At 44.8% G+C, this 13,237-nt stretch overlaps 2 long non-coding RNA genes across 5 annotated transcripts in view; one reads left to right on the plus strand and one right to left on the minus strand.

Moving 5' to 3' along the window:
• Positions 1–13,237, plus strand: part of LOC108584170 — a 43,605-nt gene that overhangs the window by 7,997 nt on the left and 22,371 nt on the right. For 2 of the 4 annotated variants that reach the window (XR_004181491.1, XR_004181492.1), the window contains exon 2: positions 8,101–8,226. This is a non-coding gene — a long non-coding RNA (uncharacterized LOC108584170). Of the gene's footprint in view, positions 1–761; positions 8,227–13,237 lie in introns of those variants that run through there. The other 2 variants (XR_004181490.1, XR_004181489.1) reach the window with 1 other exon arrangement.
• On the minus strand, positions 7,927–10,126 carry LOC110742793. Its single transcript, XR_002520876.2, has 2 exons — positions 8,458–10,126; positions 7,927–8,310 (listed from the first exon to the last, which is right to left on the minus strand). It is a non-coding gene; the product is annotated as an uncharacterized LOC110742793 (long non-coding RNA).

Raw genomic sequence — 13,237 nt, forward strand, 5'->3', positions numbered from 1 at the left:
CCTAAAGGGAATGAACCACAAACAGCCGCAGCAGAGAGAAAAGACGAGAAAGATCTGCCTCTTTTGGGGTCACCAAATGCGCCTCTATCAACTTATTGTCTCTCAGCTCCACATTCACCCTTTATTACCTTCTTCAGAAACCATGGATCTGACCCCTGCAAATTCTGTTCAGCTGTGTTGGTGAAGTTTGGCAGAGGCATGTCAGGACAGTGGTTTCACTTCTTAGTCCCAGGGCCGTGCACACAGGCTCTAGCAGGTCCTGCTCCTGCTGGAGTTTCTGGCTCCTGTGTTGCATGGCAGCAGCAGCTCACCCCCAGCCCCGACAGCTTTGTAGGAGCTTCGCCAGCAAGAGCCCTCCCTGCCTGAGATGGCTGCAGGCCACTAGTCTCCATGGAGCCCCCGTGCTGTGTCTGCCCCAACAGCCCGGAGTCCAGCAGTACCCATTCATTCCCTCATCCCCTTCTCGCTCAGTATTTATGCACCTGCTTTTTGTCTCTGTTGTGATAACACATTTTAATGCTGCTTTAGGATCCCAAGCTAAAATCATTATTTTTTTTTTTTTTTTGAGGTGGAGTCTGGCTCTGTCGCCCAGGCTGGAGTGCAGTGGCCTGATCTCGGCTCACTGCGAGCTTCGCCTCCTGGGTTCATGCCATTCTCCTGCCTCAGCCTCTTGAGTAGCTGGGACTACAGGCACCCGCCACCACACCTGACTAATTTTTTGCATATTTAGTAGAGACCGGGTCTCACTACGTTAGCCAGGTTGGTCTCGATCTCCTGACCTTGTGATCCACCTCCCTCAGCCTCCCAAAGTGCTGGGATGACAGGCTTGAGCCACCGCACCAGGGCTAAAATCATTTTCTCTTTACGTAAAATTGCAAGCCTTTACTTCTCGGCCTCTCCGTAGGTAGAAACATCCTTGACCATTTTCGATGCTTATCCTCAAAGATACTTAGAAATACTAGAAAGTCACTGCTCTCTGTCTTAACTGCTGAGCTTCCAGATGATTTTCTCCTATCTTTTTAAGCATTTGCATTTCAGGCATTTGCTGGAGTCCGTGACACTGTCTGTGTGTCCAGCATGACCAGCGAATCTTGTCACTCTCGTGCCGTCCGCGCACATGTCTGTCGACTCCTCTGCAATCCTGCTTGGTACCTTTCCCCCGGATGTTTCCGTTTCTCATGGTTTCCAGTCCATGGCCTCTCATCTGATGTCTCATTGACGTGGCTGGGTAAAACTGTATTCAGGGCATTTGTAATTAAGGCTTTGGAGGGCACTTGGTCAGATGCTTTCATGGATTTTGGAAGCTGCACAGGTGCTGGATTTCATCTATCGGCTCATTTTGTGGAAAGGATGTTGTGTTTTCAAGGGAGTATTTGTTTTGTAGCAACCTGTTGACCCATGTGATATTTTCCTAAAAGTTCTTCATCTTATGAGCTCTTCTCAGAATGATTTGGATTTCAGGCAGAGCTTTGTAAAGGTCTTTGTTCTCAGCTCATACCCCTTCCAGCACTGTGTGTTCACCCAACACTGCCCCCTTCCTCGCACCCAGGCCTCAGACTGGCCAGGACCCCCTGTGACCTGCTGGCATTGGCTCTCATGGGAGATGGGTCCATCCTGGCCCCTGTGTTCAGATCTCTCCCCTCACATGTGGGATTTGGGCCACTGGCCAGTGGACATGCTGCCTTTTAAGCTGGATGACATAAGAGAAGCCCTCCCCAGTAGCTGCATTGGGGTGTTTTCTCTGCAGCAGGGCACTAGCAAAGCACCTGGCTGTGCTGAGGATGCAGGAGGAGCAGCGAGAGGAACCGGGGGGCCATCGTGGCATGGGTTGCCTCCTTGTCCCCTCTAGGTGTCATGTTGGGAAAAGTCTTTCCACAAAGTGCTGTCCATTTAATCGCTATTTTAGGTGCTCGTGGTTGGATGCTGCTTTCTGCCTTGGATATTTTGAGTTGGACGGGAATTATTAAACACAGCAACAACTTAGCACATGGAGGTAGATTCTGACTCAAACGTTTCACTCAGCATCGCAGGAAATGCTTTCAGCCATAATTACACTGCGTGCTTCAGAAGCTGATCTTCACACCTCGACAGGTTGTCCTTTCTCCATGTGTTCGCTGTGTTTTGATGATGGGGTTAGCATGCTCTAAGGGTCTGTGCTGAGAAGACTCCACCACACAATGTGGGGAGGCTATTCTGTTCTTGTTCCTCGTCTTAACATTGTTCAGTGTAGAGTCTGACAGAATCTTCAGGGGTGCTGTTTATAGATGTGTTGAAGTGTCACCGTGCCACTGATTTCAGGTTAAAATAGAATGTGGACATCTTTTCACAATAGTTTTTAATTACTCCGCTAGTTTGTGTTGCTGTCTTTTGCTGTGCAGTCCACAGTCTGACGTCTTTGTGGTCCCCACGTTTCCCTCCTGCTCGTGTTACCCGATCCTATGGGTCAGCTGTGAGGAAACCACTCTCCGTCCTCATCTGGAGTGGCCTCGAGCTGGGTGTGCTGGTCTCCTTGTGGGCTAAAGTGTTCTTCGGTTACTGTTTTCTCTGTTTTTTGACCAAATTTAGCAGACTTGTGTATGGTGCAAAGATTTTTAAAAATGTCTTTTGCCTTTATGAAAAAAACACCTGCGTTGCTTTAAGATGAACCTTTCCTGTGTCTCCATCCTTCCCCATAGATTGCTCTGTGTTAGAAACTGGGCGGTGTGTGTGCTTCATGGCCTCATTCCATCAAGCACTGTAACCTCTGCTTGCAAAAGTGACTATATTCAAGGAAAAACTTTGCAAATGTTGAAAAGAATGAACAAAAACAATCTATTGTTCTCTTGTCATCCTGAAATGCTACTCTTAATATTTTGATGTAGTTCTTTCAATTCTTTTTAAGTAAAGTTGCTTCTAACACAAGCACTTTGATTATATTGATCAAATTATATTCAGGAAATAAGGAGAAAGTAAAAAGAAGATCCAGTTTGGGGCAAAAAGGAAGACGACATAGAAAGAAGCTGTAAAACCCCCTGCAATGTGAAAAGCTGGGTTGTGGTGGATGTGGTTTTGTTTTTACCGCAAGAGACCACATGATTCTTCTTGGCACTGAAGGGCAATAAGATAATACCGTGTGTGTGTTCTGGTGGCCGTATAAACCGAGCCACATGTCCTCTTTCGAAGCAGAGAAAGCATGAGGTTTGAGGTAGTGGTTTGGTAACTCTTTGAAAGTCTGTTTGTAGGACTGCACTGCAGAGATTAGGTCAGTCTGAAGTAGATTCAAATGATCTGTTCAGGCCTTGGGAGCTTTCTACACCGGGTGTACGCCTGTTCTGGATGTGGTGTAGAAGGAACAGGACTGGGAGGGTTTCTTGCTTCCCAGTCATAGAAATGCCTGCAATTATCACTGTTTGTTGTCTCTCGGGAAGCTATTTTGGGAAGGAAGTGTACGTTCCAAGGCTGCTGGTTGGCTGTCGTCACCCTGGGGGTCTTTGTGTGGGTCAAGGGAGCCGTGACTGCTCACGCGTGGAACTCTGTCTCTCTCGCTGCCATGCTGGTAGACAGCTGGTCACCAACAAAGTGTGTGTCCCAGTGGCCTTTGAGAAGAATTCTCTGCATCATTTTTATACAAGGTCTTTTTTCCTTTCAATGTCAACATCGTGTCTTCTAGCCAAGCGATATGTTCTTGCAGAAACAGGAAGTGTGGCCCAAGTGAGAAATGAGGGAATTGATCCATAACTGCTATCAGTTTTTATAGAGTTGAGCCATTGTAATTTATACATAAACATGTTAAATCTGTAGAAGTGAGTCACGGTGCCAGACCCTCACAAATGCCGAATGTTTATGTGGGACCTCTCTTCTATCGGGTCCACATCACAAGAAGAAAAGTTGCTGAAACGCAGCACGGAGCGGACGCGAATCTTTCCGAAACGTCCATGAATCAGAGCGACTGCTTTCCCATTTGCCGGTCTCCCCATTTCAGGTTGTGAGATTCCCGTTCTGAAGCTCCCTCAATTTCCCAGCACCCATTTCACTCCTTCCTGGAGATAACATGATGTGCAGTTTTGCATTGCACACTTGGCTCATCATTCAAAAATCAATGCAATTCACCACATTAACAAAAAGTAAAGCAGAAAACCCATTTTATCCTCTCAGTGGACACTGAAAAACATCTGTTGAAATTTAATAGTCCTTATACGAATTTCCTATCACATCAGGAACAGAAGGGAACTTTCTCCGTTTGATAAAGGCCATTCCTGAAAAACAAGAGCTGACCCCCCTCCTCAGTGGTGGCAGCCTGGGAGCTCTGCCCACAGTCTGGGGTGTCGGGAGCATGGCCATTCTCCGTGGTTCAGGTTCGCATGGTGCACACTGGGGCCCTCGTCCGTGAAGTGAGTCAGGAGAACTAAAAGGCATAAAGACTTGGAAGCAGGGAGATGCTTGATGTACAGAAGACACAGGGCCTTATTTAGAACATCTTAGGAAATGTACAAATAACCAGAAATGGTGTGAATTTTGCAAGCATGCAAGATGGACTCTTCGCAACATATGTATACAGATGCCCAGTGGCCCGTGAGAGGTGCTCACCAGGGAGTCATTGGGTAGGTACAACTTAAACCTACGAGGTTTGCCTTCACAAGAGTGGAGAAAGGAGGACAGTAGCAGGTGCTAGTGAAGATATGACAGACTGGATCTCAGACTGATGGAGACTTAAAATGGCACAGCCACTTCAGCAAACTGTGGCAGTTTCTTTAAAATGTGTACACTTACCATATGGCCCAGCAGGTACGCTGTAGACATTCACCAAGGAGAGCTGAAAATGTGTGTCCTTGTAAAAGAATGCACATTATCTCCAGAGTAAATTGTCATAGCCAAAAACAGGAAACATAAATCTCTCTCAACTGGAGAAACATGAGCAAATACCAATATATTCATACATTGTCCTAGTTCCCATCAGGAAAAACGTACCAAATAGACAACGGGGATGAGTTCCAGGAGCCTTGAATTGAGCAGAGTGTGAACACTACGCCGTGGAGTCCATGTGACGATGAAGAATCTATGCGAGTCTCAGGTGACGGAAGAGCGCCAAGAACACTCCTCGAGAATGAACAGTGGTTGTCTCTTGAGGGCTGGGATTGACTGGAAGGGGACTTGTGGGAACTTTGAGGCAAAAGATTTGATTAGGGTCATAGATTTCCATTTCTCAAAATGCGCGAAGTGTACTTAAGATCTGAACATTTCACTGTGTATACTTTGTACTCCCTCCCTTGCAAAAAAAAAAAAAAAAAAAAACAAGGAAAAATTAATTAAAAATGAACACTGAACTCGATAGATTTTTCACAGTGGTATTAGATAGCAATTCTGAAAGCATTTCTGTATCTCCAGGCTTAAGCAAATAAGCTTAATAAGTGACTATATTGAGTGTTACAGGAGCTAGGTTTCTTTCTTGGTAAGAGAGGTAGAAATAAGAAAAGGCCAAAGCCTGGAATGGATCACGTGGGATTAGGTTGCAGCAGGAGGTACCAGTATAAGCTGGTGGCTCCTGACAGATGTAGACAGGGACAGAAGTGTCTCTGGATGGCTGTGGGTGTACATGCGTGTTGTGTGTTCTACTTGCCGGCAATGCCCAGCAGCACCCGGTGCCCGGTCTCAGCTTCCAAACACCGTTCTTCACTAGAAGATGCCCTGGTCCAAGGGCTGGGGAATCAGGTATCAGATCTGGAACCAGTTGAGCAACAAAACAAACCATTGTAACTATGAATCATAACCCACCAAGCCAGACTCCATGAGTACATATCACATATGTAAATGGATGCTGAAAGATGAAATAATTATTTTTAAGTGAATATGGAAGATCTAATGATTTAGAAGGAATGACAGGAAATCAGTGGATGCTAAAACTAGTAGTGAAGAATTGATGGAAAACAGAATATGCACATAGTGTCATGGTGCCTCCTCCCAAATCTTAATTTCAACGTGAGAAGTAGCGTCTTTGCTTTGAAGGAACTTAAGCACCACCTTCACTGAGTTGCCAATGTTAACATCGTCACACAGGACAGACTTCTGTGGTGTCCCTGCTAAAATGCATACTCTTGAGTTTAGTCTGGAAGATACCAAAATCAAGGACAAGCTGTAAAATAACTGACCTATATTCTTTAACATTTCCAATTTCAAGAAACACAAAAGCTGAGAAACTTGGATTCTGGATGGGTAAAAATCACATGACAAATCAATTCATGATCCTGGATTGGATTGTAAAAGAGGAAGACAAAGTAAGAAAATTATGGAGACAGTTGACACCATTTGAAAGTGAACTTTGTATATGACAGTTAAATTTCCCAATCTTGAGGAAAATGAATGTGAGAGCATATCCTTGTGTTTAGGAAATACATTGAAACATTTAGGTATGGAAGGACATAGTATCTGAAATTTATTTTCATTTGACTTAGAAAATTCATGGGGGAGGGGGGAAAGCAGTGATGTAAGATAGGAGCAGTTGGGCCTAAGTTGAGCCTGGTAAGTTATGTGGGAATTTGCTACGCTGGTCTTGCAGATTTTCTGTGTATTTGAAATTACATCCAAAAAGTTTAAAACGGAGAATATGCAAAACAAAAAGCGATTTGTGGAAGTGAGTGGACTGTCACCTCATTGATCCCTTCAGTTTTTGGCCATGAGCCAAGTCAGTCACATAGTGGTTTTTGACCTGGGAATTAGAAATAGTGGCCAGATGACCAGGCTCTTTATCTAGTTAGGGAGAGAAGTGTGCACAAAGGCTGACCAAGACCAAGCAGTGCGATGAGCTGCTTGTGGGTGTGATGCTGCGGGTCTGGGTCCTGTCTCAGGTGGCAGCGTCTGGGGGGTTTAAGCCAGAAAGCCACGTCCGATTCCCTTTCAGTGGGATTATTCTCGCAGCTTCAGAGAAAACTGCTCCAACCCGTCTTTTCTCACGCTGGCCATTTTTGGTGGTGGTGGTGGTTTTATTCTGCTAACACCATTCTCATTCACAGTTTAGGGCCTTTGAACGGGTTTTTCCCTGTGTCTCAAAGATTCTCTTCTTGACAGCCAGTATGGTTCATTCCTGTTGTTCTGATTTTGTGTTAAGAAGGTTCTTCCCTGGCTTCACAGTTTGGAGTTGCCGCTGCATCTGTCTCTGCTTTAATTCTCTACCCCATCTATCAAATGTTTCATCCCTTAAGAAGTGACCTGCGTGAGATGCCATGAGACTGTCTGCCTTATCACCACTGCGACCCCAGCCCGCAGAGACTTACAGAGAAGGCATTCAGTGAATGTGTGGAATTAATGTAATGGGTTAATAGCCACAAAATGTGTTAATGGTTGTTTTAGTCCCTTTTCACGCTGCTGATAAAGACATACCCGAGACTGAGAAGAAAAAGATTTAGTTGGCCTTGCAGTTCCGCATGGTGGGGAGGCCTCAGAATCATGGTGGGAGGCAAAAGGCACTTCTTACATGTCAGCAGCAAGACAAAACGAGGTAGAATCAAAAGCGGAAACCCCTGATAAACCATCAGATCTCATGAGACTTATTCACTATCACAAGAATAGCACAGGAAAGATGGGCCCCAGTGATTCAATTACCTCTCCCTAGGTCCCTCCCACAACACATGGGAATTCTGGGAGGTACAATTCAAGTTGAAATTTGGGTGGGAACACAGCCAAACCTTATCCATAGCCAACACAGTCCTGGCCCATGGCTGGTGTGGAGCTGAGCTGCGACCGTGGCTGTGTGAGTTGGGGTGCGAGGTGTGCGCACGCCTCTCAGTGGTACAGTGAAAGGATTTGGAGGCTCAAACGTGTGACCTACAAAGAATCTCCAAAGATCAAGGTCTATTCACCCTAAAAAGAAAAATCTCAGCACAGTTTACAGTCAGTGTTTGCTTGTGGATATGGATTCTGCAGTAATAAAATGAATAATTAAAAGTCTGTGAATAAATTTTAATGTCTTTACTAGAATTGTAAACACTGATTTTCTTTCCTCACCCACCCATCTGTTGGTGAGTTTGAGAAGGTGGATGAACCGTGCTGCGGGGACAGAGAGGAGGGTGCATCTTGGCCTCTGGGACCTCAGCTGAGCACTGAGTGACTGAGCTCTCTCCGTTTCAGACGTCCACACGGAAGCTGTCCAGGCAGCTCTGGCCAAACACAAAGAGTGGAAGATGGCGGTGCCTATGCCTTCCAAACGCAGGTCCCTGGTCGTGCAGACCTCCATGGACGCCTACACACCTCCAGGTAAGGGACATGCTCCCCGACGCTGCCTCCTGAACATGCTGGGCCCCTCAGAATTGACCACTGGCTCAGCATTCGTGTTTTTGCCTTCAAAATCATGGTGCAGAAATGTAGATTATGTGAACCAGAATTCCAAAAACAGTGTATGAGTTAAACATGGAAGGAAAAGTAACATGTATCTGTATAAATACACGTTTTTAACTTTTCATCAAGACTCATACATATGATACATACCAGTAAAATCTCACACAGTTTTATTCATTTAATTCCTTGTAGGGAAAAGGGAAGAGTTTGTTGTAGCCCTCTGGGTGGAATTGGACTTTTCTTCTGATTGGGCTGGTGCATACGTGTTCTCAAATCTTCAGATAAGTGTGCTATATTGTTGGATTGTTTTAGAACAAGCAAATTGGACAGTTTAGGTAGCTACCGGAATCAGGTCATAAACTTTGCCTGCAAGGTGCCAGCTGGTATTTTAGTTCCTGAAGGCCATAAGGTCTCTCACAACGACTCAACTCTGCCCTCAGCCATGGGTGATAGCAAATACGTATGGCTGTGTACCAATAAAATTTTATTTACAAGAACAGTGGACCAGATTTGGTGCACAGACCTGCCAACCCCTGATCTAAATTACTGAAGGTAATAGCCAATTTATATTTCTGCTATTTAATACTGGTTTTATTTAATCTTGAATTTTACATAACTACCCAAATTCTCTATTTTCTCTACCCAAATAATTATAAACTACATTTCATGATCTTCACACCCAAGTAAAGCAGAAAGTTTAGTTATCCAGATACTTGTTAGAGACACAGATTGAACCTACCTATTTGGTGTTTAGTTTCTGTGATTTTGATTCCAACATTATTCATGTCGTTGTTGCAAGCTTGTCTTCTCAAAGGACCTGAATCACCTTACATCCCATGTTGAAGCTACATATCACTTTAAATGACACTGTGTTTTTCCTCCAATACAAGAGAAACTTAAGGTAGAATATGAATAGTTAAAAATGTACAGCACTTTGGGGAATATTTTTACTTTTGAAGTTTAGCTTAGTCTTGGCAAGCAATGAGACAGAAGGATGTGCTTCAGATTAGAGCTGAGGTCAAGCGTATGTCCACATTACTGCAAGCAGCTCCTGAGTTTCACCTTTATGTACCTTTACAAATGAAGGTAGTGGAATTTATAGGACAGAACTTAGAGTGCATCATTTTGGGTTTTCGTTGCTTTTTGTTTTGAGACAAGGTCTTGCTCTGTCACCAAGGTTGGAATTCAGCATCATGATGGCAGCTCTTGGCTCACTGCAGCTGTGACCACCTGAGCTCACGCAGTCCTCCCACTTCAGCCTCAAGCAGCTGGGACCACAGGTGCTCGCCACCACACCCAGCTAAGTTTTAAGTTTTTGTAGAGACAGGGTGTTCCTATGTTGTTTTTGTTTTTCATTTACACATAAAGTGTTCTTCATCTAAAGAGCGCAATGCCAGCAGGCAAGGGAGTGAATGCCGTGCTAGCAAGGTTGTTGGCAAAGGAGCCCTGTCTGCCTATGTGCTCCCTTGGACTCCTCCCTTTCTTTATTTTAATATTAAGTCACAGCACATGATTAAGGGCTCGGCACGGTAGCTCATGCCTATAACTCCAGCGCTTTGGGAGTCCAGGGCAGGTGTATGGCTTGAGCCCAAGGGTTCAAGGCCAGCCTGGAAAACATGGCAAAATGTACAGAAATGCCTTTTGTACATCTTGTCTCCACCAAAAGTACAAAAAATTAGCTGAGCCTGGTGGTGTACACCTGTACTCCCAGCTACTTGGGAGGCTGAGGTGGGAGAATCACTTGAGCCCGGGAGGCAGAGGTTGCTGTCAGCTGAGACGGCACCACTGCACTCCAGCCGGGGCAACAGAGCAAGACCCCCATCTCAATTAGAAAAAAAATAATGATAATAAATAGAGACTCTTTAGAAATGATTAGGCCAGGCATGGTGGCTCATGCCTCTAACCTCAGCACTTTGGGAAGCCAAGGCAGGCAGATTGCTTGAGTCCCGGCTTTGAGACTAGCCTGGGCAACATTCCAAAGCCTATCCCTACAAAAAATACAGAAATCAGCCGGGCATAGTGGTGTGTGCCTGTGGTCCCAGCTACTCGGGAGGCTGGGGTGGGAGAATCACCTGGGCCGGGGGAGGTTGAGGCTGCAGTGAGCCATGATCATGCCACTGCACTCCAGCCTGGGCAACAGAGCTAGACCCTATCTCAAAAAATAATATGCTTAATCCTGTTTCTTTAGTTTATGGTTATGATTTGCAAAAACTTATGGTAAAAAAATTGCATTTGTATGTGTTCTTTGTGTAACTAACAACATGGATGTAAAAGGATAACCCACTTGAAATATTTTAAACCAAATTTTTGGCACTAACCAGTATGTAAGGCAACGGGCATTTTTCTTGAGCACTTTTTATAAGAAATGACTTTGAAATGAAGCAGTGCGGTTATTTGCTTATTTCTCGTATTGAATCCAACTGCTGAGAAATGTTACTGGGTCATGTGTGATGAATAACCTCACTGTACAGATGTCTGCAAAATATAAAAGAATATTATTTGAAATGTTATTTTTGTGAAATATTTGGATTTATTTGACTAACATTTTTATATGAACCATAAAGCATCCTTTGTAAATTTTCATCAGGAGTCTCTTGATATCACATGGGGCAGTTTTGTAAAATCATAAATGTCAATATCATAAAAATTTTTTACTCCCACCCTATTTTGTGCTTAGCGATAGTTTGCATGTTTATTACCGTACTTACTTGATCAAAATCTTAGCTGCATTTCCTACCTATTTTTCTTGGTTGTTGGTAACAGTGGTTAGATCTTACTGAGTTTCATTGCCCTTCAGAGAATGTTCTTGAAGTTTATCTTCTATGAAATGACTGGCTGCTGACCTGGATCATAGTTTCTGGAGAAATACTCATTAGGATTGTCGCAACACTAATATTCTTTGGGTGAAACTTTCCTTTAGTTTTCAAATGTAAAGATATAAGAATAATTTGCCAAAACTTCTAGCCATGATGAGAGAACAGGGACGCAAATCACACATCTGCCGTACACAACTGTAAAACTACACAAAATGAATGAGGTGGCTGTTTTTAGTCTGTGACCACAGCTGTGCCAGCTAGAACCTGAGGGCGAGGGCAGGAGAATGAATGAGACGCGCCCACAGTACGCTTGCCCTCTGGAGAACACCTGCAGACCGTGGCGCCGAGAGCTCAGGTGTGGGTGGAGCAGGGCCATCCTACCACATCCAGAAGGCGGAGCTCGGAAGGAGCTCAGTGTGAGCGGAGTATGGCCACCCTACCACCTGCAGGAGGCGGAGATTGGAGAGAGCTCAGGTGTGTTTGGAGCACGGCCACGCTACCACCTCCAGGAAGGGGAGATCAGAGAGAGCTCAGGTGTGGGCGGAGCATGGGCATCCTACCACGTCCAGGAGGGGGAGATCGGAGTGGGTGCAGGATGGGAGCTCTCCACAGATCCACACCAGCAGCGAATCAATCCAAGCCTGCCCATGTCACGATGACCCAGCAGTGCCTGTGCTACCTGCTAAAACAAGAGCTGGAAAGCTTCAGAGGAAGGTTAGGGATCCTGAGTGTGCTCAACATGTTACCTACAATATGTAATACTCAGCAAATAATCACTGCATACGCAGAGAAACAGGAGGTAGAATCTGTGGTCAAGAAAAAGGCAGTAAAAAGTGCACACACATGCAGGATGGTCTCTGTCACTCACCACATGCGGCGGCTGAGCACATGAAGTGCACCCGGTCTGAAGTGGATTTGCTGCGTGAAAGACATGCCAGTTAATATAAAAAATAGAAAATATTGTATTTATATATATATGTTATTTATTTATATATATTTTTTGAGGCGGAGTCTTGTTCTGTTGCCCAGGCTAGAGTGCAGTGGCGTGATCTTGGCTCACTGCAATCTCCGCCTCCCAGGTTCATGCCATTCTCCTGCCTCAGCCTTCCAAGTAGCTTCCCACTCCCACGCCTGGCTAATTCTTTGTATTTTTAGTAGAGACGGGGTTTCACGGCGTTAGCCAGGATGGTCTCGATCTCCTGATCTCGCGATCCACCTGCCTCGGCCTCCCAAAGTGCTGGAATTACAGATGTGAGCCACCTCACCCGGCCTATTTGTATTTCTTATTGAAAGTATAGTATGAGCATTTTGAGTTAAAAATATACTAGTAAAATTAATTGTACCTGTTATTTATATGAGGCTACAAGGAAGGTTTCAAGTTCTAACAGGACTCTCATAATTCTGTTGGAAAGTGCCCGTCTAGATGTCTGATACAGCAGAAGACGGAGTTTTTAAATCTACAATTATAAATATTTAGGGAATCAAAGTACAACGTGTCAAAGAATGAAAATATTTTAATTCTTGAGCCAGAGGAAGGGAAGACACTTTTTACTATAATGGAGTTGGGGAATTTCAGGTTCCGTACACGATAATCTTGAGAATTGTCACTCCCTCCTCACAGGTAAAAAGCTGAGCAAACTGAAAAATCAGCAGCTCTTCTTAAACCTGCAAGAGACGTGAGGTCACAGGCAAGCCACTGTCCCCAGATTGGCTGGACAAGTAAAGCGGAGAATCACCATACACTGGAGCACAATGCTCCAAGGAACCCACGCTGGGATTGGAAAACCTGAACTGGAATTGACAAATTGCTGCAGTGAGGTGTGGCCACGTCTGAGAGTTAAAACCTCCAGGAGGCCTGTGCATATGGGTCTCATGCTTTTGTGAGTTGTATCATCAGAAGCTCAACCAGGTTCTCGAAGTACACATCAGAGAAAAATCCCCTCATACTTACTACAGGGGAAAGAGAATAGGAATCATTTTTCAACATGTAGGTGCACTCTTTACTAGGTCTACCTTCCAGAGAAGCTAGTTAACTAGAGACTAACCTGGTGGGATTTTATCAGAGCCTTCTGACCTGCGGGAAAGGGAAATACCCAACTCCAACCTCCAGAACT

Source organism: Papio anubis, unplaced genomic scaffold (assembly GCF_008728515.1).
Source record: "Papio anubis isolate 15944 unplaced genomic scaffold, Panubis1.0 scaffold287, whole genome shotgun sequence".
NCBI lineage: Eukaryota > Metazoa > Chordata > Mammalia > Primates > Cercopithecidae > Papio > Papio anubis.